At 48.4% G+C, this 27,523-nt stretch overlaps 1 long non-coding RNA gene across 3 annotated transcripts; it reads left to right on the top strand.

The window, feature by feature from the left end:
- The first annotated feature begins 7,241 nt into the window (after positions 1-7,241).
- LOC311605677 lies at positions 7,242-22,930 on the top strand. 3 transcript variants are annotated; one of them, XR_014782058.1, is made up of 4 exons: positions 7,242-8,266; positions 8,351-8,851; positions 22,497-22,582; positions 22,812-22,930. It is a non-coding gene; the product is annotated as an uncharacterized lncRNA (long non-coding RNA). The 3 variants fall into 3 exon arrangements; XR_014782059.1 differs by having other exon boundaries at positions 7,242-8,851; XR_014782060.1 differs by having other exon boundaries at positions 7,242-9,027.
- Positions 22,931-27,523: the final 4,593 nt, after the last annotated feature.

Genomic DNA, 27,523 nt, shown 5'->3' with positions numbered 1-27,523 from the left:
CCACCCCACCCCACCCCCTACCCCATCCCTCCATCCCACCCCACCCCACCCCTACCCCCCATCCCTCCCATCCCACCCCTCCCCACCCCTACCCCCATCCCTCCATCCCACCCCTCCCCACCCCTACCCCCATCCCTCCATCCCACCCCACCCCCACCCCTACCCCCATCCCTCCATCCCACCCCTCCCCACCCCTACCCCCATCCCTCCATCCCACCCCACCCCACCCCTACCCCCATCCCTCCATCCCACCCCTCCCCACCCCTATCCCCATCCCTCCATCCCACCCCTCCCCACCCCTACCCCATCCCTCCATCCCACCCCTCCCCACCCCTCCCCCCATCCCTCCATCCCACCCCACCCCACCCCTACCCCACCCCTCCATCCCACCCCACCCCACCCCTACCCCCATCCCTCCATCCCACCCCTCCCCACCCCTATCCCCATCCCTCCATCCCACCCCTCCCCACCCCTACCCCCATCCCTCCATCCCACCCCACCCCACCCCTACCCCCATCCCTCCATCCCACCCCACCCCACCCCTACCCCACCCCTCCATCCCACCCCACCCCACCCCTACCCCCATCCCTCCATCCCACCCCACCCCACCCCTACCCCCATCCCTCCATCCCACCCCACCCCACCCCTACCCCCATCCCTCCATCCCACCCCACCCCACTCCTACCCCCATCCCTCCATCCCACCCCACCCCACCCCTACCCCCACCCCTCCATCCCACCCCACCCCACCCCTACCCCCACCCCTCCATCCCACCCCACCCCACCCCTACCCCCATCCCTCCATCCCCACCCCACCCCAACCCTACCCCCACCCCTCCATCCCACCCCACCCCACCCCCTACCCCACCCCTCCCATCCCACCCCACCCCACCCCTACCCCCATCCCTCCATCCCACCCCACCCCACCCCTACCCCCATCCCTCCATCCCACCCCACTCCACCCCTACCCCCACCCCTCCATCCCACCCCTCCCCACCCCTACCCTCATCCCTCCATCCCACCCCTCCCCACCCCTATCCTCATTCCTCCATCTCCCCCCCACCCCACCCCTACCCCAATCCCTCCATCTCCCCCTTGTTTTTTCTTTTTGGCTTTTGAATGTCACATTCTCAGATAAAAGGACCAAACCTCAAAAGGTCACAAAAAGTAAGGATAAATAATTTGAAAGGAAGTTGAGATACAGATTTTTATACCTAAATAGAAGGGAAAGGAATCAGTGGAGTGTGTGGCATGAACCTACCATCCCCAAACGTAGGCAAATTAAGGAACTTAGCTCCCAACTGTAGCCGCTTCCATCAGCTTCGCCTGCTGCCTCTGAGTGAAGACCACAGATGCTGGTATTGGGGCTCTGCCTCACTTCCTGGCTCTTCAATAAGTTCCGTCTGGGTCACCAAGCTAATTGCTGGAAATGGAAGAGACAAAGTCTCTGTAAACCCAGTAACTTCAAGAAAAAAACACGGCTTGTTTCGCTTTGTCCCGGGATAACTCCAAGACCAAGTCTAGTTCATCTGCCTAGTAGGATCGCGCGCCCCGCTCATCACGAACCAACAGGCTCTGCTAGGCGGGTTTTCTGGTTTACCAGGTCAGCCTAGGCGACAACTCCACTGCTTGAAGTTGGACAGGGAAGTACGGTCAGACACAGGAAGCCCATGGGCAAGGAATTCCTGCACGAGCGATTTGAACAAGAATGGCCCCCATCGGTTCATGGGTTTGAATGGTCACCAGGGAGTGGTGCTACTTGCAAGGATTAAGGGGGTGTGGCCTCACTGAAGGATGGGTGCCTCTAGGGTGGGCTTTGAGGTTTCAGAAGTTCAAGCCACGCCTGTGCCTCTCTCTCTCTCTCTCTCTTCCTGTTGCAGTTCCAGATGCAGAACCTCTCCGTTCCTTCTCCATCACCAAGTCCGCCTGCACGCTGGCACGTTCCCCTCCCGAGATGACAATGGACTAAACCTCTGAAACTGTCAGCCATCCCCGATGAAATGTTTTCCTTTGTAAGAGCTGCTGTGGTCACGGTGTTTCTTCCCAGACACAGAACACCAACTGAGACTGGTTACTCTCTTTGTTGCTGTGACAAGATAATTGATCAAATAAGTTTATAGGGAAGAGAGGGTTTTTCTTGGCTCACAGTTTGAGGGGATAAAGTCCATCCTGCCAAGGGAGCCTGAGAAAACTGATCATATTGTATCATGGCCAGGAAGCAAAGACGCATGAATGCTAGTACTAAGCTTGTGTTCTCCGCTTTTCCTTTTAGTTTGTCACCCAGGATGCCAGCACGTGGGATGGTGCTGCCAACACTGGGTGACCTCTGAGATGCCCAGAGGTATGTCTCCAGGGGATTTAAAACCCAGCCAGGCTGAGAATGACGAGAAGTCTCCACAGCTGCTTGTAGGAAAGGAGGATTTTGTTCTATGAAAAAAGAGGGGAAAGGCACTAGAAAAGATAGAAAAGATCACAAATGAAACACCGTAGACTCAACATGCCAGCTCAAGTATAGATGGAATGGTGGATTGTGATGTGATTCTGAACCACAGGAGAGCATTTTAAGAAACACACACACACACACACACACACACACACACACACACACACACACACGACTTGAGATGTCTGTGGTAGACCCTGGGAGAGGAGCTAGTGGTATGCCAACACTGCTTGCTGTCAACAGTTCAGACAAAGCTGAGATTGGAAAGGAGTCTTCTTAAAATCTATTTATTCATTTGCTGTTTGTTTCATGGGTGTGTACGTGCAGTGTCTGTGGAGGCTGGAACAGGGTGCCAGGTCCTCCTGGACTGGAGCTGCAGGGGGTTAGGGATGGACATGTAGGTATTGGGAACTGAGCTCAGGTCCTCTGAAAGTGCAGCCAGCGCTCTTGACCCCTGAGCCACCTCTCCAGCCCCCGTTCATATTTCACAAAGGTAACCTGGAATGCTTGTTTCAGCAAGTTTGCAATGCCCACCCCAGCAAGGCTGTCTTCCCTGAAACTGTTTTAGTTATAGGCTCCCAAAACAGCGCAGCAGATTTCTTTTTAAAAGTTCTGTTGAGCCAATTTGCTGTTCTTGCACTCCCAAGGGTGACCCGGCTCACTTGTCCTCTCAGAAAATTTCTGTGCACATGAGCATACAGATGCAGGGAAAGAGGCACAGACACAGGGCGCAGGCTCATCTCCTTTAATGCATACGTTTCTTCTCCTCCTCGTGTGCTTAGGAAGAACCTCTAGATGTAACTCAGTCTTGTCCATGTTAGAGAAGCATCCATCACCAAGCCCCACCCAAGCCCTGATTATACAAGCTCTGCTCTGCAATTTGTTTTAGTCACTTAATTATCTTGGCCTCTTTCCCATATCTGCAATGGGGTCTACCCATACTTGTGTAGGGTTCCCCAGTTTTTAGCTCCTTCGGGACTTTCTAAGAGTTTTCCTACTTGCCAACGGAGCCCCGAGAGGAAGAAGCCATACCCAGAATGAGCCGTCAGCTCCGTGGACCACATCCATCGGAATCAGTAGATGTGGCATCTGGTCACCAGCGTTGGGAGCTGGGCACCTTTGAGACTGCTGATAATTCCAGACCTTGCTTGGGTGACCTGCGTCAGAGTCTCTAGCCACAGGAGGCCCTGCAGGGTTGCATTTCAGAGACTAAAATATGGACTTTTCTCTCTCCCCAAACTTCTTTTTTTTTTTGGCCAGGGAGCCATTCCATTCTGACTCTTAGTGGTGACGCAGGCAGGGCCGAGCACATCCAAAGAGGCAAAGCACTCAAGATTTTCTGAAAAAGCTTTTACTGGAGACAAAGTGCACCCAGGTATTTTCTACAGGCCCAGGCCAGGGTAGGCATTTTCTCATAAGACACAGTGTTACACAGTTTTACCTTTGATGGAGATTTAGCAAATTGACAAGGAAAATGGTACTTTTCTCAAGCCTGGATAAGGGTAACCGAATTGAACTTTAGTATTGGACTTGGTAGACTCCTGATCCATGGGAGAAAGGAGAGGTGTGGTAAAGAAAACCCCCAGATAATCCAAAGCACATCAGCCAGAGACCACAATGTGGCATCGGCAGCTTTGCTTTGCAGGTAACAAAAAGCAAATCCAATTTAAACTGGTTTAACCAAAACAGCAAAATAAACCATGGATAAATTATTTCAAGGATATGGGGTCTCCCACAGACACTAAGAGCACATATTTCAAAAGTGACCAGACCGAGCAGGTCAAAGCCTCAAAGCCGGGCAGTAAAGGCCCAGCCATCCATCGCTTGCTTCTGCTTGGCTTATCTGGTCTCCTCTGTGTCACCTCTTCAAGTTGGTACTCTGTATTTTTTTCCAGTCGATGTGGTATGATGGCCATTTTGTTGATTTTTGCATCTCTGTCAACGTGATCACAGGAGGGCATTTTGCCTCCTGAGCCATTTCTAAATCTGAGTTTGGAATTCTTGAGAGAGCGAATGCGGCTGGCTCATCCTGGGTCCTTGCTTGTCCTAGTTTCCTCTGCTCTGAGCAGAGAAAGTGGGGGTCAGATGGCTTACCACGTAATAGCTGCTAAAAATGTTTTGGGGGCTGGCTACACGTGTATTCATCTCTTTATTATTTGTACATGTATGTGTTGTGTGTACATGTCTCTGTGGGGCAGACAGCCAAATTCAGTCATGCAAGTCTTAAGTTTTTAATTCTATACAGTTTCCCAGCCAACTGTAAAGACAGAAGAAGACAACACCTCTCCGGCCACCTGAAGCTGGGAGGTGTAACACGAAGAGAAGATGGGATGGCTTCATGATTTGCGGTGTGCGAGAGCCCCCTTTTTTATTCCACGTTTCCTTTAAGGAGAGCCCCTCATCGGATCTGAGGAGCCGCGCTCCTCCCGGTCAGCGTGGGACCCGTAAGTGTGGGGAGAGCCGGCCTACCTCGTTTAGTTTACGAGTTGCAAGATTTACTTGAAAAGCTCTCAGGAGCACTCGTGAATAAACAAGCGCGCAAACTTAAGTCGAGGCAGGACTTTCTGTTTGCACTTGTTTCACGTCGACCCAAACAGCAGGTTCAGGAGTTGTCCCTGCCACCACAGTGAGAGCTTCGTCCTCAGGCGCACTGTGCGTGTTGGAAACAGCACATTGCTGTAGCAACCGGCGAAGTTTACAAACACGGCACACCGCTGTCCTTTTGCCAGATTCTTAACTTAAAGGAGTCCTAAAGAGCAGCACACTGATAAGTGGCTGAATGCTTCCGAGAATTAGATGACACGGCCACAGATGCCGCTGGTGGTCCGACTCTTGCTCTCGAACACACTTCCTCTGACATGCCATTAGAGAAGCTAACACGGCCAAATATTTGCTTTGCTGAAGTGATGCAGCTAGGTCAGACAGTTTGATCCAGGAGGCGTAAGTGGAAGTCTCCAGCGGGCTTCCCTCAGGCCTCAGCTCTCCTGAGGGCTGTCCTGACAGAGCCCCTCCAGGCTTCCCTCAGGCATCAGCGTCCCTGAGGGCTGTTCTGACAGAACCCCTCCTGTAGCTATTCTTTCTATATTGCCTACAGCATTTGCTCTAGAGTGATGGCTGCTGTCATCCTACAAGATGCTGGAGAAACATCTGCCATGGGAACTTCTGAGTTCTGAACAACTGCAGCAGATGTTTACCTCTGGAATACTTGGTGTTTCAGTTTCTAAAGCAACCCCAAGTCAAGTTTTCTACCGATAGCGAAAGTATTTCCTATTATGTAAGTTAGTTATTGCCTCAGTCTAAATAGGGTTGGAAGTTCCTCAAACACCTAAAGACAGAGCCACTGTGTGATCCGCCACACCACTCTGGGGATACACCTGAGGGGATCAAAGCCAGGATGGAAGAAAGATGGCTGCACTTGATGTTTATCGCAGCTCTAGTCACACCGGTCCAAGTGACGGGCTCCTCTTGGTGTCTGTTGGCAGCTGGATGAAGAAGAGTGGCACATACCCATGACAGGGCTTTAGTTGGCCAGAGAATAAAATTATGCTGTGTGCATGAAAATCTATTGAACTGGACACCATGATAGTAAGCGAAGTAAGCAAGGCCCATAAAGGCAAGTGCAATGTGTTTTCTTTCATATAAAAGCTGGAAAAAGAGCACATATGAACTCATACACACACACACACATGCGTGCACACACATACATACACACACCAAATAAGGCACTATTGGGGAAAACGGGTAACAAATGAGAGAGACAGGAAGTGTGTTCAAAGTACAGTGTGTGCATGCAGAACACCACAGTGAAACTCGGGCCGACGTACTCTTGGCATACATGAATAAATTAGCCTTTCTCTTGATACACCACAATGGCAGATAGTTTAGCCCAGATTTTTGTTATCTCTTAATTCTATACCGGTGTGTCTATTCCTCAGAAATCTCCCAAAAAGTTTGTTGAAAGAGGCATGATTTAATAAAATTGCACAAAATAATCAGAACAATCGTCATCAAGTCAGATCTATTTTGATCTGACTCAGAATTCCATCGTGAAGAGTCTAAGGAACTGGCTGCTGAGCGCATCGCTGGTCAGGGCTTCTGATGGACTCCAAAGACATCAAACAAGCCTTGGCCGGAGGCTGGAGTTCCAGCTGTGCTTTCTGAGCCCATGTGAAACATATGCATTTCACCTGATCCTCCTCAGCACTTAAAAACTCCTTCTCACCAGACCTTCCCCCTCGCCCCCCTCCCCCGTGCTTATAGATAGGCAGAGGGTTAACGAGATGAAAAGGACCCTTGAGTCATACCATGGCGTGCACCATCCGTGCGCACTGCGCTTTTATTAAATGAATGAATCGCAAAAGGATGTCTTAAATAATATAGCAGCTCCTAGAAAAGCTCCCCCTTTCCCCCTGCAGCCCCACATAGTATTAGTCACCGTGAGTTAATCAGGAGAAATGGGGTGAGCAAGCTAGACACAAGCAACAGCACCAAACGAGGTATCCTTGGCGAACAAACCGTAATGTGTTGAAGAGACGGAGAAATTGGTAGAAGTTGGTGTATTGTTTGTTAATTTGGTGGGATCTGGGGTCTGTTAGGGCATTTCTGGGAAGGATTAATTAAGGGGAACCCTTCCCGCGTGGGTGGCACCTTCCAGTGAGAGGCCAGATATAAAGAGGTCAGAGGAAAGAGCAGGCCTGCTGGCTGGGTCGCTCTGCTTCCCCCCAGCCCCTCCTGCCCCCCCTCCCCCCGTGACCTCACAATTCAGTGTCTCTGGCTTCCACTCCTCCCTGTGGCGTTCAGCACCAGAACGGGCCTGCTAGTCATCTGGGCCCAGAGACGGAGCAGCTAAGCAGGATTTTAGCTTCTCCAGGATGCAGACAGCCAGTTTCGACTGTCATTCCTTTTATTTGTGATACACATACATTTTATCAATCCCGCTCCACTAGAGGACCCGGCTAATGCACATGGCTGTTGGCGACACAGAGATGCTGAGGATTTGTGAGGGAGCTAGCATGGCCTTTGATTTCAGAGGCCATTCAAGAGGTAGATTCCAGACAAGAGAATGGATTTAAGGAAGAAAGGCTTAGCACAAATTCTCAGGGAACCAGCAGGCCATGATGTTCAAAACCAGCTAACCTGCTGCCAAAAATATTAAGCACAAATGTCAACATTGTTAACATGCTCTATGGCACCGACTTCAAGTTTGTCACTTGTTGTTGAGTGGCACACTAGCCAGGCAGCGTGGGAGAGGCCGATCCGGAACGCCTCATCTTCCCACAGACCAGGATAAGGCCGCTTAGGTGATGTGGCAGGAACCAGCCCTGTGCCTGATGCTCCGAAAGAGGATCCCTGCCCCAGCTTTTCATGCCTTATGTCTGACAATCACTCTGAAGCTTAGAAGATAAGATCACTTATCAAGACCGTGGTCAGCAGTTGGGCATAGTCTCAGCGGCCCCTGGTCCCAATTTCATGCCCTAAACACTAGATGACTAAAACGGTTGCAAAGAAATTGTTGCAGTGAAGTCTAAAATAAAACACTCACTTGTTCTCCAAAAGAAAACAAGCTCTGTATTTCAGGAAATCGGCACAGAATGGAACAAGACTGTTAATTTAGGAAGCTGCAAAAATACGGCCCTGCAACGCTGAGGACAGCTGTTCTGTCATGTGACCCTGAAGCTCAGGCTCCGCCTTCCCCGCTGCCCTCCCGGGCGCAGCTGAAGCAGGAGGTTTTGGGGCACAAGATGGTCCATTTAACAGCTGATCTGCCGGGGCCTGCGCCTAAGAAGTTAATTTCTAGCTTCGAGATGGTTTCTGGTAATTGTAGGTAATTTAAAATATAATTGCAATTTAGTTGGGGGGGGGGCGGAGAACCTCTTTGCCATGTTTATGCTCATCACTCTAATTTAAGGTCTAGAAGGTTGGCTGAACTGCACTTCAGTCCACGCCCACTTTGCATCTTCCTGATTTCTCCACCGGTGATTACACAGCCTCAGCAAACCTCAGTCTGCACTCTAAGACGGATGCTACCAAGACAAAGTATCTTAGGTTGCCAGGCTGACTGCTGACACATTCACGATTACCTCAGAGACAAAAGAAGGCACAAAGCTTCAAATCGTAAATGTCTCTCAAAAATATGTCTATTTATGTTTACTTTAAAAAGATTTATTTTTAATTATATGTGTACACAGGCACCTGTGTGTGGGTATGTGCTTATGAATGCAATGCCCACAGGGTGCAGGAGACGGTCCGGGAGCCCGGGGCTGGGGTTCCAGGTGGCTGAGAGCGGTCGCACAGGGTCGCTGGGCACTAAACTCATGTCCTCCAGAACAGCAGGTGCCCTTAACTTCGGAGCCATCTCTCTAGTCCGGTTTCAAGTCATTTTAAAAAATGTCCACTCCGGCGGCATTCGGTAAGTTCATATTGTTGTGCAAGCATCGTCGTTATCCATTCCCATAACGCCCGTCGTCACCGTCACTCCAAACAGAGTTTCTGTAGGGCACGTTACTAAGCAACGGCCTGCTACTATGCTTGGCAACCGTTAGCCAACTTTCGGTTTCTATGACTTTGGTTATTTGGATTCCTCATGTGAGTAATGCCAAGATTTGTCCTTTTGTACCTGGCTTAGCTCACTCAGTGAATGCATTGCTAATAAAATAATGCCCCCCTCTCCCATCAAGACAGTCCCTTTAAAAATAGATCCAGCAGAGGCAGGTGAGTCGCTGTGAGTTTGAGGCCAGCCTGGTCTACAAAGCGAGTCCAAGACAGCCAAGGCTACACAGAAAAACCCCGCCTGGGTGGGTGCGTGGCTGGGGACCAATAGAGTCTATCTGGGGACAGCATCACGGCATCATGCCGTTATTCGGGTTGCGACAGTGAAGTGCAGCTTCTCTTGGGAAATGAACCTAGGCCGCCAGTCTCCTAAGAGCTGGGCCCCTCTCAACATAAAAAAAAAAAAAAAAAAAAAAAAGGCCTAGGACAGGTTGGGATGATCTCAAGGCTGACAAGAGTTCAGGGCTGTCTGGACCGACAGCCAATGAAGCTGCCTACGCTCAGCCTCCCCTCCCCGCACCCCCAGCTCCCTAACAAGCTACCCGGTGTTTCTATTCCAGAGTCAGCTGCTTGCAGTTGGCCTGACCTAGTTCTCAAAGTTTTCTAAAGCTAAAATGCTTATTTTAAAAATCTGGTTTCCCCAGTTTGGCTACAGGCTACAGGGAGATTGAGTGGATGGTTTTTGGTAAATTAACAAGGTGGGTCATGTGGCTCAGATTAGGGTTTTTTTCCCCTCTTTTTTAGGAATCTGCTTTCAAAACCTATCAATCATTTCTAAAGCGAGCACTTCTGTTTTATCCCGCAAGTATTGAGGGACAGGAAGTGAGAGGGCCGTTGCCATTTCCTGTGTAGTATTTTAGGACGTATATAATCAACCTGTAATACTTTTCAAGAAACACAAGAATAGCCACGAACCATCTATCTGATTTTAAGACTTGGGGGGTGAGGGGGCCGGAGATGAGGTGGAGCCGGGGGAGGGGCGGAGTTGGGGGAGGGCGGGGCCGGGAGGGGGCAGGGCCGGGGAGGGGCAGACAGCTCAATGAATAGTGTTTGTAAGCATACAGACCTGAATTCAAGACCACAAAAAAGGGTGGTGGCGAGTACTTGTAATCTAAGTGCTGGGAGGGAAAATCAAAGGGATCTCCAGGGCTTACCTGGAAGTGGGGAGGGACCCAATCACCCAGACAACGCGTCCAGAGTTAGACCTCCAGCTTCTTTTGTCTTCGGTAAGATCAACTAGAAGTGAAAATAGAAGAAAATATCCATGAATTTCCATTAGCCATCTTGTTACCAGGCCCATATGTGGGGACAACAGTTGACAGGCTCCACGGGGACAAGCCAGGAAACCTGCCCACCATGGCATCCCATGTATAAGCAGCCAAAACAAACAGCAACCATGACCAAGGAAGGACGCTCTCCCATTGGCTTAGCCGGAGATGGCCTGGACACGTCCATCCGCTCTCTGTTAGTCTTCACTCGGTCCAGCAGTACACACCACACCACCTGAACACACAATTTGGCACACAGCCCTAGCACAACACACAACAGCAAAACTATAAAATTCTTTAGCATAAAACCCAAGTCTTTTAGACACATGCGTTGGCTGTTGTGGTGGCTTAAGTGACAGACTTTTCTTTTTATTTATTTAAAAAAAGAAAGAAAGAAAGAGACATTGATGCCTTCCCTCGGACTTCCTCTTGCTTTCCCCCAAATGCCCAAGATCAACAGGCTACAGAACATTAACTCCTCCAGGGATGGCCCCTCCTCTGCTCCTCCCACATTTGCCTGTTCACACCTTGGCTTCCTCAGGCTTCCCAGGTTGAGGGGAACTCCCAAGTACCACATGTATTTTGGCTTTCACTCCAGTGAGCTAAATTAGATACTCCATTTCCCCGTCATTTAGTCTTTCAAACGTCACCAGATTTTCACCTACTGTTCCTTAGCTGTGCAGTTCTCTCCAGGTTCCGTTTGACAGGGAGATATTTTTCTCACATACTAGGTTGACTTTTCATTTTTATCTATCTGATGAGAAGCCAAACATTGAATTGTCACCTGTTTCTTTTCTTTTCTTTCTTTCTTTCTTTCTTTCTTTTTTCTTCTTTTTTTTTGTTTTTGTTTTTGTTTTTCAAGACAGGGTCTCTCTGTGTAGCCTTGGCTGTTCTGGACTCGCTTTGTAGACCAGGCTGGCTTCGAACTCACAGCAACACGCCTGCTTCTGCCTCCCGAGTGCTGGGATTAAAGGCGTGTGCTGCCACCACACCCGGCTCAAATTGACTTTTTATTCTGCCAGTTGACCTCAGTCTTTGGAATTCCTTTTCTCTGCTACAGCAGGGTCAAGTCTAGTGTCTGACATTTGTATTTTCTAATTGTTGCCAACCTTTTCTAGCCTCCTTTAACCTGGAACTTTCTATAGCCTATGGAGAGTGTTGAATGCTTCTCTGGAAATGGTGGCTAGACTGGTAATCTTTATTTGGAGGACTGGATGAGGGGTGGTCTGCGTTCTCATTACGTGGTTGTTGTGTGCCCCTTCTGCTCTAGGAACACAAAAGCAGAGCTGGAGGTAGCTCCTCCCAGTCTCAGAAAGAACTGCCTCATATCAAAGCGTCTGAACTGTTGACCCCGGAGTAGTAAGGAGTGGACACAGGAGGATTGCCAAGGCTTGTTAGCTGCCAGCCTAGCCAGGTAGAGTAGGAGACTCTGTCTCAAGAGGAGAAGGGAGACAGGAAAAAGCCGAATTCCCAGCATCCTCCTCTGGATGTGTAGGCATGCCCCCACCACACACACACAAGATGTCGATTTGATTAATTCAGTAAGTCACCATACACTATAAGCTATCCCAGGAAGACTATATATTTACACAGAGCCACCTGTTTACCCTAGAGCAGAGTGAATTTATGAATTGGTTTCCTTTGATTGGAATTTGATTCATTCTGGGTTACAACATAGCATAGGTCACATATGAATCAGCAACTCCCAGGAAGAGACGAGGACACAGCAGGAAACCTGACGCTCCTAAGAGAGGGCACCTTGCTTGATTTACCCGGCACGAGTCACAGCCATTTACTGAGCGCCTCATACGTGCAAAGCATTTACTGGCGTCCCATCCCTAGAGGCTCGGGACCATCTGTGTTTCCTGATAATATATCTGAAAGGCAAACATGCAAAGTGCTTTCCCCTACATGTAGCTCATGTATGTCTGTTTTCTGTAACTATAACAAAATGATTAAGGTTTGGTAACTGGTAAAGGGAGGGGGATTGTTTAACTTATATCTTTGGAGGCTGAAAGTTCAAAGTTCAAGCATCGTGGCACTGGTCTGTGTGGGGACCCACCTGGTGCTGGATAGCATCCGGGTCAGGGTATGTGCAAAAGGAAGAAATGTTCATGGCCGGATGAGAAGCCAGAGGACCACACGCAGGAGGCTAGCGAGGGCCCCACAAAGACTCCATGAATCCCTTCAGAGGGCCTGGGACTAACTCCCACGACCTGCGAACAGTACCATACCAAGAAACGAGCTCCCAACACAGGAACTCTTGGGAGAACGCAATTAAGCCGCATCCTATGCCAGCCCACGGTAAAAGAGAAGTGTTAAAGAGCTCTATTCTCTGATTCCAGTTTTGGGGTTTTAATGAGTTTTGCGCTTTGAAATAACATTCCAAAGGAGATCAAGACAATCTCTCCAAAGCTGAGAGCGCAAGTCAGGGATGTTGCCGACACTACCTGAGCGCTTCCTGCAAGCCCTGCTTGGATTAAGTGCTTCACGTGGCTTAAGTCATTTAAACCTCGCAGAAACCCCGTAATATCAGTACCATTAGCCCCATTTTGCTAAAGGGGAAACTGAGACTTCAAAAGATAAAGCTGTAGCCAAGCTCCAGTTGGTAACGGTGGAGCCGAGGCTCAGCCCCAGGGCCTGCTATAGAGCTGGCTTTCTCTCTGTGCAGTGCTACACCCATGACCCTCTCCAGAGTCTGCCCAGGCTTGTGGAGGCATGGCCTCTGCGTTAACACATACCAGCCTTGTTTGTGCAGAGATGTCTGGCAATCAACGACTTTCTCAGGTCCCCAATGGAAGCCTATATAGTCCTTGACTTATAGCAGGGACCTAACGGTTAAAATAAGTTAAAAAAATTAAACAAACAAACAAGCAAATAAGTAAAGCCTATAATCTCTCTAGTGCATGTCCTAAAGGAAACGATGCGCAGACTTCAGTGTCACCCTTACTATGTGCAGCCTTCCTCTCTTGCCCGCATTTGTTGTGATGACTACCTCTGACTGTCAACTGAGCAGCATTCAGAGCCACCATAAGGTCAAGTCTCTGGGGACAGCCCAGAGGTTCAGATTAGGCTAATTGGGGTAGGAAGATGCATCACAAATGTGGGCGGCACCATTCCAGGCTCTGGGCGCCCAGAATGGAAGGAAGTGGAGGAAGCATGCCTAATAAACCAGCAACCTTCTCTGCTTCCTGGCGGGAGAGAATGTGATCACATCTCCTGCTCCTGCTGCAACTCGTCTTTTTTTTTTTTTCTTTTTAAGGTTTATTTATTTATTATGTATACAGTGTTCTGCCTGCATGTACACCTGCAGGCCAGAAGAGGGCACCAGATCTCACTATAGATGGTTGTGAGCCACCATGTGGTTGCTGGGAATTGAACTCAGGACCTCTGGAAGAGCAGTCGGTGTTCTTAACCTCTGAGCCATCTCTCCAGCCCTGTGACTCGTTGTCTTTTACCCCATGATGGGCTGCATGGTCTAGAACCATAAGTCAAACAAGATCTTTCCCTCTTAAGGTGCTTGTGTTAGGGTATTTTGTCATAGCAGCCAAAAGAAACGCTGATGCATATGTTGCTGTGATGCCATTGCTAGTTTGTATTTGTGTGTGTGTGTGTGTGTGTGTGTGTGTGTGTGTGTGTGTGTGTGTGTCTTCATTGCTGAGCACCTGAAGAGCTTACCTACCTTCAAGAATGGCCCTTTGGGCCGGGCGTGGTGTCACAGGCCTTTAATGCTTCACTCGGGAGGCAGAGGCAGATGGATTGCTGTGAGTTCAAGGCCAGCCTGCTCTCATCAGCAGGTCTAGATTAGACATGTGACTTTGACTTCAGCTAGGCTGACACTCTAGTCTACAAACAAGAAGTGAGGTAAATGGAGGTGTGGGGGCCACTGTGAAGACAGTGCTGGGAGCAGTTGTGTTGTCCTCCTCAGACATGACTAGGTGGAGTTTGACTGAGGGTTATTGGCTATCAAGGCAAAGAGCCAAAAACTGAGTATTGCCAAAGAAAAAAAGTTGATTTGCTTCTAGAGGCTAGACCATCTAAAATTAGGTTGGCAGCACGTGTCCCCTCTGCAGGCTCTATGACAGCGACATGTGTCCCCTTTGCAGGCTCTATGACAGTGGCACGCATCCCCTCTGCAGGCTCTATGACAGTGGCACGCATCCCCTCTGCAGGCTCTATGACAGCGACATGTGTCCCCTCTGCAGGCTCTATGACAGTGGCACACGTCCCCTCTGCAGGCTCTGTGACAGTGGCACCCATCCCCTTTGCAGGCTCTATGACAGTGGCACGCGTCCCCTCTGCAGGCTCTATGACAGTGGCACGCGTCCCCTCTGCAGGCTCTATGACAGTGGCATGCGTCCCCTCTGCAGGCTCTATGACAGTGGCACGCATCCCCTCTGCAGGCTCTATGACAGTGGCATGCATCCCCTCTGCAGGCTCTATGACAGTGGCACACGTCCCCTCTGCAGGCTCTGTGACAGTGGCATGTGTCCCCTCTGCAGGCTCTGTGACAGTGGCCTATCTCTGCCTCCACCTGCTCACAAACGCTTCCCTGTGTGTGCGTCTCTGCTTCTTTCCTCAGGGACAGCAGCCTCTACATCAGGAAGCATGTGGCCATGTTTGCACTGCAGCACATGGTCAAATACCCATTGCTCTCACACCATCGCCTTCCTAGGTGCAGAATGAAAACGCAGTGTCGATGAGGAAAGGATCGTTCAACCCATAAGAACAAGCTCACTTTCTCTCAGCTGTGAAGGCATACTTGGCAGAAGAAACCTAAAGGGGGAGGATATTTTTTTGTTATGGTTTCAGAGGATGTCAGCCCCTTGTGGCAAGAAAGATATGGATGCAGAAGGGATTCTGTCAGTGGCCAGTGGCTCTGTCAGTGGCCAGTGGCTCTGTCAGTGGCTAGTGGCTCTGTCAGTGGCCAGTGGCTCTGTCAGTGGCCAGTGGCTCTGTCAGTGGCTCTGTCAGTGGCCAGTGGCTCTGTCAGTGGCCAGTGGCTCTGCCAGTGGCCAGTGGCTCTGTCAGTGGCTCTGTCAGTGGCCAGTGGCTCTGCCAGTGGCCAGTGGCTCTGCCAGTGGCCAGTGGCTATGTCAGTGGCCAGTGGTTCTGCCAGTGGCCAGTGGTTCTGTCAGTGGCCAGTGGCTCTGTCAGTGGCCAGTGGCTCTGTCAGTGGCCAGTGGTTCTGCCAGTGGCCAGTGGCTCTGTCAGTGGCCAGTGGCTCTGTCCGTGGCCAGTGGTGGCTCTGTCAGTGGCCAGTGGTGGCCAGACCATGAGGCCGCTGCTCCTCATGTGAAGGCCAACAGGGAAGCCGACACTGCTGGCTAGAAGCAGAAGTGGGTAATCACCTTTAAAAGCCTGCTCCTGATAACTTACTTCTTCCAGCCAGACTTTACCCACTAAAGATTCCACAGCCTGCAGAGAATCATCACAAACTAAGGACATTCCAGGCTCAAACCAGAACAGGTATTCTACCCCTGGCAGAGTTCTGAGCCGGCACTGCCACCGGCCTCAGTAGTCCCACAAGCCTCCTACTGTTCTGCGCACAGCCCTTTGCTACTTCAGTCAGCAGGATTAGTGTTTCTGCGGTGGCTGTAACCCCGAGTTGTTTCTACTTCCTTCAGTTCTTCAGAGTTTCCCATCAGGAGCTGAGACAAGCAGAAAAGTGACTTTCTGGTGACAACGACTCGTCTTCTCAAAGAATATGGTCAAGATTCCTCCCCTGCTCCCTGGAGCACACAGACCCAGGGGACAACGCCTCCGACCTATGTGCCAACTGGTCTCCAACCTCATTACAGAAATGCAGGGAGAACCCTTTGATACCCTGCATTGTGAGTTTGTTCTCAAGCTGGGTCACACTCTAGAGTAGAAGTCTCCTAATTTTTGCCTTTGGCCAAAGGACGGTGTGAGGCCTGCTGGAGGGAAGACCACACTGCTTGCATCAGATCCTCGCCTGCACAGTTTTCAGCAGCTCATGACAGAACCACCAAAGGGGCTAACCAGCATTTCAATTGTGTTTGCTCTAAAGTTTCCAAAGCCTCATCAATGCTATTAGGAACAATAACATTATGAAAGAGTTGCAGAGGAAATAAAACATTATGGGCTTCTAAGAAACGTGGTAATAGAAGCCAGCTGGGTTTACAAAGACGAGTCTGTGTCATTGGCTTCAAGGAAATAAAAACACATTTCAAATTTTTGAATAAGTCAACCTCCCAAATGGCCACCAAGAGAAGAGCAGTAATGTTAATTTTGCATTTCTTGGCTTGGCTTCCTTTCCCTTGCTATGTCAAGAGAATTGTGATGAGGGATATGGCCCACGCTGGTTCAGAATCACCCAGCGCTATCTTTGCCATCGTTGGCAGAGAGTGTGTTTTAGAATGAAACCAACCCAGGAAAGACAAATACGAGTGACACATACAAAATCATTTCATCTGAGTTTCCTCAGCCAGCTGTCCCGTCCATCCCACCTTCCAACGGCTTAGAGCCCAAGAGTCCCTTTTCTTATTTACTTAGGCTAGTTTGACCAGACTTCTAGTCTTATAAATGACAATGTGTTACCAAATGTCTGGATAGATCTATATTGCCCTAATGTCCTTGGACTGCCACTGCCAAGAGAATATTACAATAATTTGACACAGGTTTCAACTGGGATGGCGGTTTCTGGATTTCTCTCATCTGATTTGGGGGATGTGTGCATCGCAGAGGCCACCTTTAGGCAAGTGTGCCTGGATTATGCGTAAGGGTATGCACACCGTCTAACTGGAGCAGGAGGGCCTTCCGTCTGCCCCCGCAGAAGCCCTGAGCAGCAGCAGGAGAATGAATCTCCTGAGGCACAGCACTGTCTGGCCTCCCACCAAAGCAGGGCTGTCCCTGTGAGCTGGCACAGTCACAGAGCAGGGAACATGGCTCCCAGCTAGACTAAACCCTTGGTGCTCTCTTCCCCTTTGCCAGACCCAGCCTTGCCCAATTCCACAGCACTGGCCTAAACATGCTGCTCATTTGTCCACATGTTTGTTTTACAAATACACATAGGTACTCAACTATACACTAAACCGAGGCGTGGGCACCGGGAAAATAGCAGTGCAAAGCACAGAAACAGGCCTCTATGTGGCGACCCACGATCTGCACGACTTTGGAGTTGACTTGGGGCAGCAGGAAATGAGAAAACTACAGCGCAAGTCCAGAGAAGCTGGGGTCAGGTAGGACACACATGCTAATAGAGACACACAGCAGCAACTGGAAAACTCAGTGAAGTTATCATATACAGAATGAAGGAGGAGGCAGCTTAACTAATCGCAGCAGGGGAGCAGTCTCAGGCCATCATCCCCCCTGGAGGAGGAAGCTGTGGTAGATGCTTTCTTCATGCCTTGGTTTTAGCTAAAGGTCAAACGTTTGTCAACATCTGCACTTGGGCCAGGGGAAGGCCTTTCCATTCCCAGGACCTGCGGCCTGCGGGCCTCTGACATGGCCACACTGATGTCAATAATACATTTCCATCCACTCAGGGCTCATCTGCTCCCCATGCCTCTGCCCCTGTGAAGTTTCTCCTTTAGGGGAAAAAAATTAAAGTAGACATGTGTCAGGTGGGAGTAAGATAGAGAGTAAATGGGCCAAAGGGCAGGGGTGCAAGGCAAGTGATTACTTCTTACATGGTGAGGTAGTGAGCCATGCAGGAAGAGCACGCCATGCCAAGGGAACAGTGTACTCAAAGGTTCAGACACCAGGACAGCGCCAAGGCCAGCCTGGTTGCTCTGGAGGGAAGGAGAGCAGCAGGGTGGTGAGTTGAGAGAAGCACTAAGAGGGAAAAAAATTTTAAAGACACGCTGGAGAATGTTTAAGACATTTGTAGATCATCGCAACAACTTGGAACTTTATTCTGAGCCAGAATCAAAAAGCTCTAGAGGATAGCTGAAAAGAAGCCCAGTAACGTGGCTTACATTTTTAAAGAGCATGCTGTCTGCTGTGTTGACAGTATCACTGGTGTGAGATAAGGAGGAAGCAGACCAGGAAGATGGTGATCACAGCAGCAGAGGCGGGAAGAAATGGTGTACTCTGTACATATTCCAAAGGTGGAGACATCAACAGAAGAGAATATAAGTTCCTACAAATGTCCCCAAGAGTTTCTGCCTGAATAACTGAGTTACCAGTGTCTTTGAGGTGGGGCGACAACGGGAACAGGTGCAGAAATGAGGAATTCAGTCACAGACACACAGAATTAGAAATTATAAGATAACCATGTGGACAGGTCAGTGAGTCTGGAGGTAAGGGTAATGGGCTGGTTAAGGATGAGAAGCCATTATTGGTAGCAGGAGGAGGCCAGGTGGGCCCTGGGGTGCTGTAGTTGCCACATAATCACCACAGTTCTCACTGAAATGAAGCACCGATGAGGACAGCGATGCGGTGTGAACGCCGCCTCAGACGTGGAAGGAGTTTGGAGCAAAGGGGAAACCGGAGAGAAGAGCAGTAGAGTTGGACGTCCTGCTAAAGCCAGTGGAATGCTCAGGTAGGGAAGGTTATAGTTTGCAGCCAGGGAGTGGGAGGCTCAGGAATCAGCTACGACTTCACCAGGCCTCCAGAGAAGGCTGGAGTTCCTGCCTCCACAGGTCAGCTGAGCAAGACCGACTCGAGATCCACAGGAGTCAAGAGTCTTGACAACTGAGCGCCCTGTGAGCCTGTCAGGGCCGCTCTTCTGAAGCTGGTGCCTTCCGTTGCTGGTTGCTGAGGCAGAAGCTCTGCCTTCAAACACATTCCCCCATGGGAGCTCTGTCTACCTCAGTGCTGGCCACTGACTGCTAACTGTAGCTAAATCACCCTCCGTCTACAGCATAACATACCCCAGCCAGGAGCATGCTGGGTTTGCCGAAGAAGGAAACAGCTGCAGGAACTCATCGTCACATCTTGGCGGGATGCAGGGGATTTGCCTGGATCAAGGGAGAGAAGAGAACTTGAAACTGAGCGTGAAGTTTATCCGTGTGAAGGGCCTCTCTCTCTGATGCAGGGTTTAACGCCGTGGTGGGGATTCCAGGAAGTGACGCAAAACACTGAAAAAGAAGACGAAACTTGACTCTTTTCTTGCATTATATATAAAAACTAATTTGAAATGGGATCATAGATCTAAACATGAAAGCTTCAACCATAGGGACTGGAGAGATGGCTCAGCCGTTAAAAGTATTTTTGCAGGGGACCCAGGTTCAGTTCCCAGCACCCACATAGCAGCTCACAACCGTCCTTACCTCCAGCTCTAGGGCTGTGATGTCCTCTTCCGGCCTCTGCAGGCACCAGGCTGGAACATGGTACACAGACATGCATGCATGCAAAACTCCTATACAGATTAAATACATACATAAATCTAAAAAAATTTAACATGCAACTATAAAACTGCTACACATATACACTACAAAAGAATTGGGCAAAGATTGTTTTTTTAGGTGGAAGATAAAAAAGTATCAATTTTAAGGGGAAAACTATTGTAAATTAGATGCTATCAAATGAAAAGCTCTTTTTCTCAAAAAAAATTTAAAAACACCAAACAAACAAAACAAGACACAAACAAAAAAAACCAACCAAACACACACACACAAAAAAAAAAAAAGAAAGAAAAGAAAAGAAAAGCAACACTGTACAGAAAGACAAAGAGAAGCCACAGACTGGGAGGAAACACCTGTGTACCATCTGCCTCATGAAAGACTTGTACCCAGAGGATCTGAAGAGCACAACAGGAGAACAAGCACTCAGGGAGAAGTGGGCAGGAGACGGGAGCTGACACGTCAGCAAAGAAGATGTTCATGTGACAAACACCTGCTCCTTGCCGTGCTTTACAAAGGCTCAGAAACAGGGCAATGAAGGGACTACAGATTGAAACATCACAAACTGTGACCCAGAATAGCCTTTCTCTTTCCACTTGATTTTCTTGAGTGTTTTGTTGTACCAAAAGAAAACTGAAGACTGTAGGAAGGAACTGACTACTAAGGGCACAGAGAAATTTTGGGGGATGAGAGAAATGGTCTCAATCTTAGTGGTGGGTTCATGATTGGGCCCACAAAGACCTACTGCACACTAAAAGTGAGTAAAGGTTGTTGTATAAGCTATATCTCAATGTCAATTGAGAGTGCTTCATAAAAATCTAAAATGTGTGTAGTCATATCCCCTTGCATGGTTTTCAGATTCAAGCCAGGATGATAGTGATGTAGAATTCATAGCAAGAAGCCACAGCCAGGTCCCAGGAGGCAGAAACATGTCGTCCACTCAGCAAGGATGATTTTCTTCATAAGCTAATTCCTTGAGATGGAAGAAAAGGAAGCTTGTGAGCACCGCTCATAACTGATAAATCGATTGCATCTGAGCCCTGACAGAGCGTCCTGACTCCCCTCTTAGAGAGGCAGCGTGTGGAGAGCAGGCGATTGCTGGAGATCGAGCCTGGGCCGTGGCTGCAATCTGGCAGCCTCCTTGCACTCACGGGGCTCAGAGATTTACATAGCACCCACTTGTCCAATCCTCGAATGGATAATTGGGGTAAAGGAACTACATGATTTGGCTGAGCCCCATACTAAGTTCCTTGGCCACTCTGGTAAGAAGAATTGAGCTGGAAATGACCCTTTAGAGGCCTTTGAGACCCCTCCTCTTGGCCAAGGCACCAAGGGAAAACAGAACTTCCAGTCAGGGAGAATAGTGGAGATTGATGCCTCCATGAGCAAGGCCTCCTCCATGAGCGTGGCCTCCTGCTCTACCCTGTGGAATTTATATTCCCAACCCCTTTAAAACAGGAATATGTGGGTAAAATTACCAGCTTATGTGAGTTCTACCAAGCCCACCAAGGCTTAAGTAAGGGACATGCTAACAGTCCTCCAGATGTGTGGGTCACACAGCTGGAACTGAGGAAGGCCAGAGGGCACAGGAGGCTGTATACAACTCCCATGTCATCTATCATGACCTTAGTTTCCTTTTCTCACCTTGCACCTGTGGTCTCATACATAGTCTATTAGGACCAGTTATGACCAGTTGACATAGGAAGCAAAAGCCAAGTTTGTTGATGGATGAGCAAGGTGAGTCTCGCTCACATTCTCGCCTGGGTCTGCTGTTAACTCAGTACTTCCTTTCACCCTCTCTGTGAATGTACACGCTGTATATTTTCTGTTGTCTATTTTATTTTTATAGACTACTTTTGAACTTCATATATTGTGAGTGTTTTCCTCATTCTTCTTTAACGGTCCTCTGTAAGTTGCCGAACAGTTCATAATATGCTGTACCAGTGTTCCGTTGTATGGTTCCCAACCTTTTCAGTACTATAGGCAACGCTGTAATTGTCATTATACCATATCCACGTGGCTATAACAAAACATTTGATGCAATTAACTTATTAATAGGGGAGATTTATTTTTGCTTTATGGTCTTTGAGATTCTATTCCAATGCTGTAGGTCACTGGCAAGAGCAGCACACAAGACAGAGTAAACCACCTATGCCACAAGCTGGGGCAAAGGACAGGAAAGCGCAGGTTGGAGCGCAGTAGCGCCATCTCCCAAGCTCTTGAAGATCTGCCATTGGTCCTTTTGAAAGCCCAACAACATTTCCCAATACTGTCACACAGCTGACCAACACTTTCATGTAGGGCCTTTTATAAATATTTAATATCCAAAATACAGTAATTTGCTCATGCAGCCAAATCTTGTCCACTTATGGGTTTTGTTTTATTTTACTTACAAATGTAGAATTTTATCAAAATCTATAAAGGTATTATCTTTTTATAGCTATGTTATATATAGATACAGAAACAGGTGTGTATGTGTGTGTGTGTGTGTGTGTGTGTGTGTGTGTGTGTGTGTGTGTGTGATTTAAACTATACTACAAGTATACAGCATGGTTTTAGCTTTAAAACCTGCTCTATCTAGATTTTTCCAGCATGTAGTACTGAGGTCTAACATGTTTGCAAAGATGATTTTAAGACACTCATTCCTTTTAATCCTTCAAAGGTATAGAGGCCCCATTTACAAAGTTTCTTTAATTGAGGGAGATTCTATTGCCAGTATTTCACCTAAGATGTGGACACATTGTTGCTTCTAGATTTCTTCCCATATCAATCAAGAAGAGATTTAAGACCCTTTACCACATATATATATCAGTATATAGTATATAAATATGCATATATATTTCTAGTCGCCACTGATACTCTCTACCTCTGTATTTACATAATTTCCAAATTTAAAATCATTGCCTGGAATTGCACTACTGTTCCCCAGAAGGGACAACTGTGGGACATGAAAGAAGACACACCAAGTCAGAGGCAGGGCCCTTGTTCCAGTGAACAGACATCCTGGGGGAGAGAGTAAGTAACCGGTTTGGGGGCTACACCACTGCCTCTGAAGGGCAGCTGGAGTGCTCATCAAGATGTGCCAAATGCTCAGAGACTGCCTCTTTGGGTGAATATCTGTTTTAAATAAGGGAATTTAAAGGGGCCTGTAACTCACTTAAGTCACACCAAGATGGGAGGCTGGAGACAGGATATGGCTTCCAGTTGAAATTCCTTGATCTCTGACTTAGTCTTAATTTTATAGATAACAAAAGCCATTGCTGGAAGAACTTTAACCGCTTGTGTCCAAATGGTGTTCAGATGGGGAGCAGGCTTCAGGCTCTGCTCACGCTCCGGCTTCGCATGCATTCTCACCGAAGGCAGAGACGTGGCATTTGTTTATCTAGTGAGCACACACGAACTGTGGCTTGCCAGGAGAAAAGCAGAACGGCAGAACGTTGGCCCCTCGTCACCGACACCATGAGCCCATACTGCTGACCACTGAGTCCGGGGAGATCAGCTGCGGTGCTTCCAGGATTGGACCTTTCTTTTTTCCTGCAGGGTGAGTCCAGCCCACACCTCCTGCCTGGGTCTGGACACACCTTAACTGCACCACGTCACTGAACTGTATGCTTGCTGAGGCCCTGGGAAGGCGCTGCCACTCACAAGGATAACAAAGGTCTTGGTCACAGAAGCAAGTGATAAGATTGTCTCTGAATAAGGAAAACCCAAAGGTGTGCATAGTGCAAGAAAGAAGAAATGCCAGCCAGGACGTGAGGAGGGACAGGTGCAGGGTAAGGACCAGGAAAAGGTGATGTCTAGACAGGTTCGCCGCTCGGCTCCTTCCTTCTGCCCATCTGTGCGAAGCCAAAGCCATCGTCCCTTTAGCTGCTACCTCTTCCCTAAAACCACCAAGGTGGGGAAGATGGTGAGCCCTGATCTCACGGCCCATAATCCCACTGAAAGTCAAGCTCCCCTCTGGCTCCTTGGGAGTGCCAGGTTCCGCTGTGGTGTGGAGGAGGCCCCTCACAACTCACTGCTCTGCTGTGCTCGCTGAATCCACACCAGCAATTTCCAGAAGCCAAATTCAAGAGCCATAGACCCTGGTTTCAGTGGCTCTGCCACGATGTTCGATGCTAACAGCTCTCCAGAGTGCTAACGGCTGTTATTGTCTCCAGCTTTGCATTCTCACCCTACTGCACTGACAGTCCCTTCTTTCTTCTCCTTTGTTAGTACCTTCTGTCTCCCCAGACTTTGAGCCCCAGACTGTACCAGGGCACTGTCCTTAGACAGCTTCTCTTCCACTGAAACCAGGAGGATGACAGCACCCAGCGTCAGGGACTTTAGAGAATGTTTCTAACTAATCCTGATGCCATCTGTAGTGTCCGGGCTTCATAGAAGATAGACTCTGAAAGGTTTCTGTGAAGGAAGTTCATTGTAGAACACGTTCAACACCTCAGAGGAGTAAGGTGTCGGGCAGAGGAAAAGGCTGAACCTCAAGGCCTTTGACAAAATTAATGAGGATTTTCAGAAAGGAATGGCCCTTAAGAGACGACCTAAAGTGAGGATAGCGCATAAGGCCTTGGCCTCCCCGCCTGACAAGTCGGTCACCCGATGCAGGTTGCCCCTCATGGCACAGCTTTATAATCGTTTTCTAAGGCAGCCACCTCGGGACACTACAATCTTGGTTGGCCAAATAACACCAGCTTATTTTCTCAGCACTCTGGGGTCTAGAAGTCAAAGATCAAGATGCCATCCAGGTTGCTGTCTGCTGAAGCCTCTCTCCTTGCCTTGCAGGTGGCCGCCAACTTGCAGCCTCCTTACGAAGGGGTCCTTTCTACAGGTATACCCCCATGTCTTATGTACCCCAAACTACACCTCTTATAAGAGTCAAGGTCTACCGAGTGGCCTCATTGAAACCCACTTACATCTTTAAAGGATCTATAGTTAAATTCTATGTTTGCATTTGAGGTCCTGGGGGTTAGGGTTCTGAACACAGGAATTTGTGGGGAGAAACATGAGACACAGTTCAGCCCATCAGAAGTTCTTACCAGCCAAGGGGAAAACTTGGGGACAGCTCTGAGCATCACCACTCCTGAGAGCGGAGGGGCTATGTATACTATTTCAAAAGATAGTATCTTGGCAAACTAAGTATTTTAGGCAGAAGGGATTAAGGAAAATGTAAGTGTATGAATCTGACCTTCCCCCAAGGAAGCACAAAAGAACATTCTGTGAGGAATATACTCCTTATACCCACGAGAAAGGAGCACCCTTACCTCTGAAGTTGGGGGTCTCTGAGATGAATCTGAGTGAGCAGGCCTTGCAAAGACTCCCTCAGCTTGGCGCACTCAGCCCGTGCCTCCTCCACCCACCACGCTCCCATGGCTTCCCGCTCAGCATCCAGCCTAGTGGAGAAGCCTAAGGCTTCACTATTTGGGTCTTCGTTTCCTTGTGTCCCACAGATTTCATATTCATACACTTTATGATTTTCTATTGTTAAGCTTTCTTTCATAAGTGGCTCCAGATGAGAACATAGTAGCATAAGAGAAAAAGAATCTTTTCCTCTCCCCATTCTCAATAGAACCATGGGTGGAGCACCCACCAAGTGGTGTTAATATCATTGCTGGGAACCCCAAACCCAAACAGCTATGGCGTGTCAGGCCCTGGCCAAGTCTGCTGTATGCCTGAATAAATCTTGACCTAAACAAACTTTGTTTCCCCTTTCTTGAAATCTCAGAGCCTAGCACTGTCCTTAGAGTAAGTGTTTCTCCCCCGGAGCACACCACTTGGCCCCTGCTTGAGTAAGAGTTACTCCGGAAGTGTCTGCTGAGGTGGCCTCACCCTTCCACTACCAAGGAATTGTCCTCTACAGCATCTGTTCTCAACCTGTGGGTTGTGACCCCAGCAGGGGTCACATATCAGCTACCCTGAACATCAGATACTTACATTATGACTCATAACAGTGGCAAAATTACAGTTAGGAGATAATTTTAGGTTGGGGTCACCACACATGAGGACCTGCATTAAAAGGTCGCCGCGTTAGGAAGGTTGAGAACCACACTGCTCTACAGCATATAACCATTCCCGGAGACACCACGCCAGTAACTGTGATGACCAGAGAGGAACCATGAACTCGAGTGAGTTCCCACACAGACAACAAACAATAGTGGGTGTTGCTGGGGAGAAAAAAATCTTTTCAGTTGACTAATATAGTGAGGTGCTATCAGGCTTATCTGTGCTCTAACATACACTTTTATTCCTAAGAAGTCCTGGCGTCAACCTTTGATTCATTTCTATATTTATTATTTTTTTTGTTTTTGAAGACATTTTAGTTTTATGTAGGTGTGTGTGTGTGTGTGTGTGTGTGTGTGTGTATATATATATATATATATATATACATATATATATATATGTATATATACATACATACATGTCCACCAAACGTGTTCCTGATGCCCACAGAAGCCACAGGAGGGTGTTGGACAGCCTAGAACAAGGGTTACAGATGGCTGTAAGCTGCGTGTAGTCCTGGGAACTGAATCCGGGTCTTCTGCAAGAGCAGCATGCTCTCTTAAGCCCCTGGTCCAGTTCTATATATATATATTAGTTATTCTTATTTGTTTGTCATATTTTCATTGATTGGCTACTGTGTGCTTAGCATTTGAAACAGAGTGGTGAATGGAACACACACACAATACAAAGCAGAACCCACAGAAGGGCTCCTCGGTCTCAAAGTCCCGTCTGTGGCCAAAATGGAAATGATAAGAGCAGATCCAGCCCCCACCCACCCCACCCTCAGGCCCCCAATCCCCTCAGCCCCCTAGCCCCCCACTCCCTCCACATAGGCTGATGAGGTGGTGAAGCCAGTTGCCACCTAGTCTCACACCCTGAGTCTGATGCTCATGGCAGAAGGAGAGGTCTGACTCTTGGCTGTTGTACCCTGCCCACCACACACAGCATGGCACAACTCTGGCCCCAGAAATAAGTAAATAAATGCACTTAAAAAATGTATCACCAGACTGAAAATTCAACTTGATTCTCACAGTTTTGTGTACCCTCACATACCCCGCACTCTGCCACATCCTGTCAGTCGTTGGCTGGGCAGGGAGCGTCCGTACAGGCTGTCCGTTCTCTTGATGAAGTCAAGGCATTGGGTGATGGCAAAGTTAAGGCGTCTTTTCCAGCTTGCTTAAACCCAACCAATATGCAGGTAGATGTGATGCAGACATCAAGCTAACCCAGAAGAAGGTGCTGGAAACCAAAGCCATCTGAGGTATTAACAGAAAGTGTACACCAATTACAGACCAACCACGTGGCCAAGAGCTATGATCGTTACCTGAGCCTGGCACCCAGCACTGCAAATCCTTTCACTATTCAGTCTGCGGAGTAATGTTGTGAAGTCAGTATCACCTTTTCCTCCTTTTTATAAATACTATATAAAGCCAAATCATTGAAATATTAAATAATTTGTCCAAACCACACAGAAAAAGTAATGCAGTAAGAATTCAAACACAAATTTATCTGCCTGTTTTTAAAAGTCAGTCTTTCTCATGCACCATTACCATGATCAATACTGCTATTAATTCTTGCTTATCTTCTAGGGACACCAAGCAAGGTTCTGGTCCTTGAAAGATTGAGGTAAGTTGTATAAAATGGTTAATTTTCCTTTATAATATTTTCAGGTAAGATCAATTTGTGATAGTCAAAGATTTCTTCAAGCCGATGACATTTTGTAACCAGTCCCTTGCTAGGCAAGATGGAATGGTAGGATCCTCTGAACGAGTGGTAAGGCGTCCCTGTCAGGTGGGCTGCTATCGTGCGTATGCTGTGCCAGCTGGAGTATGAGTCAGGATAAGCTAGATGCTGTAACAGATGATCCCCAAATCTCAGAGACTCAACCTAATAAAAGTTTAATTCTTACTCAGGCCAAGTCTCATTAGGATATTCATTAGTGGCCATTTATTCTGAGTAGCTCTC

The sequence above is a fragment of the Acomys minous genome, assembly GCF_964271855.1.
Source record: "Acomys minous genome assembly, chromosome: 9".
In the NCBI taxonomy this organism is placed as follows: domain Eukaryota; kingdom Metazoa; phylum Chordata; class Mammalia; order Rodentia; family Muridae; genus Acomys; species Acomys minous.
This window is presented reverse-complemented; position numbering and strand designations above follow the sequence as displayed.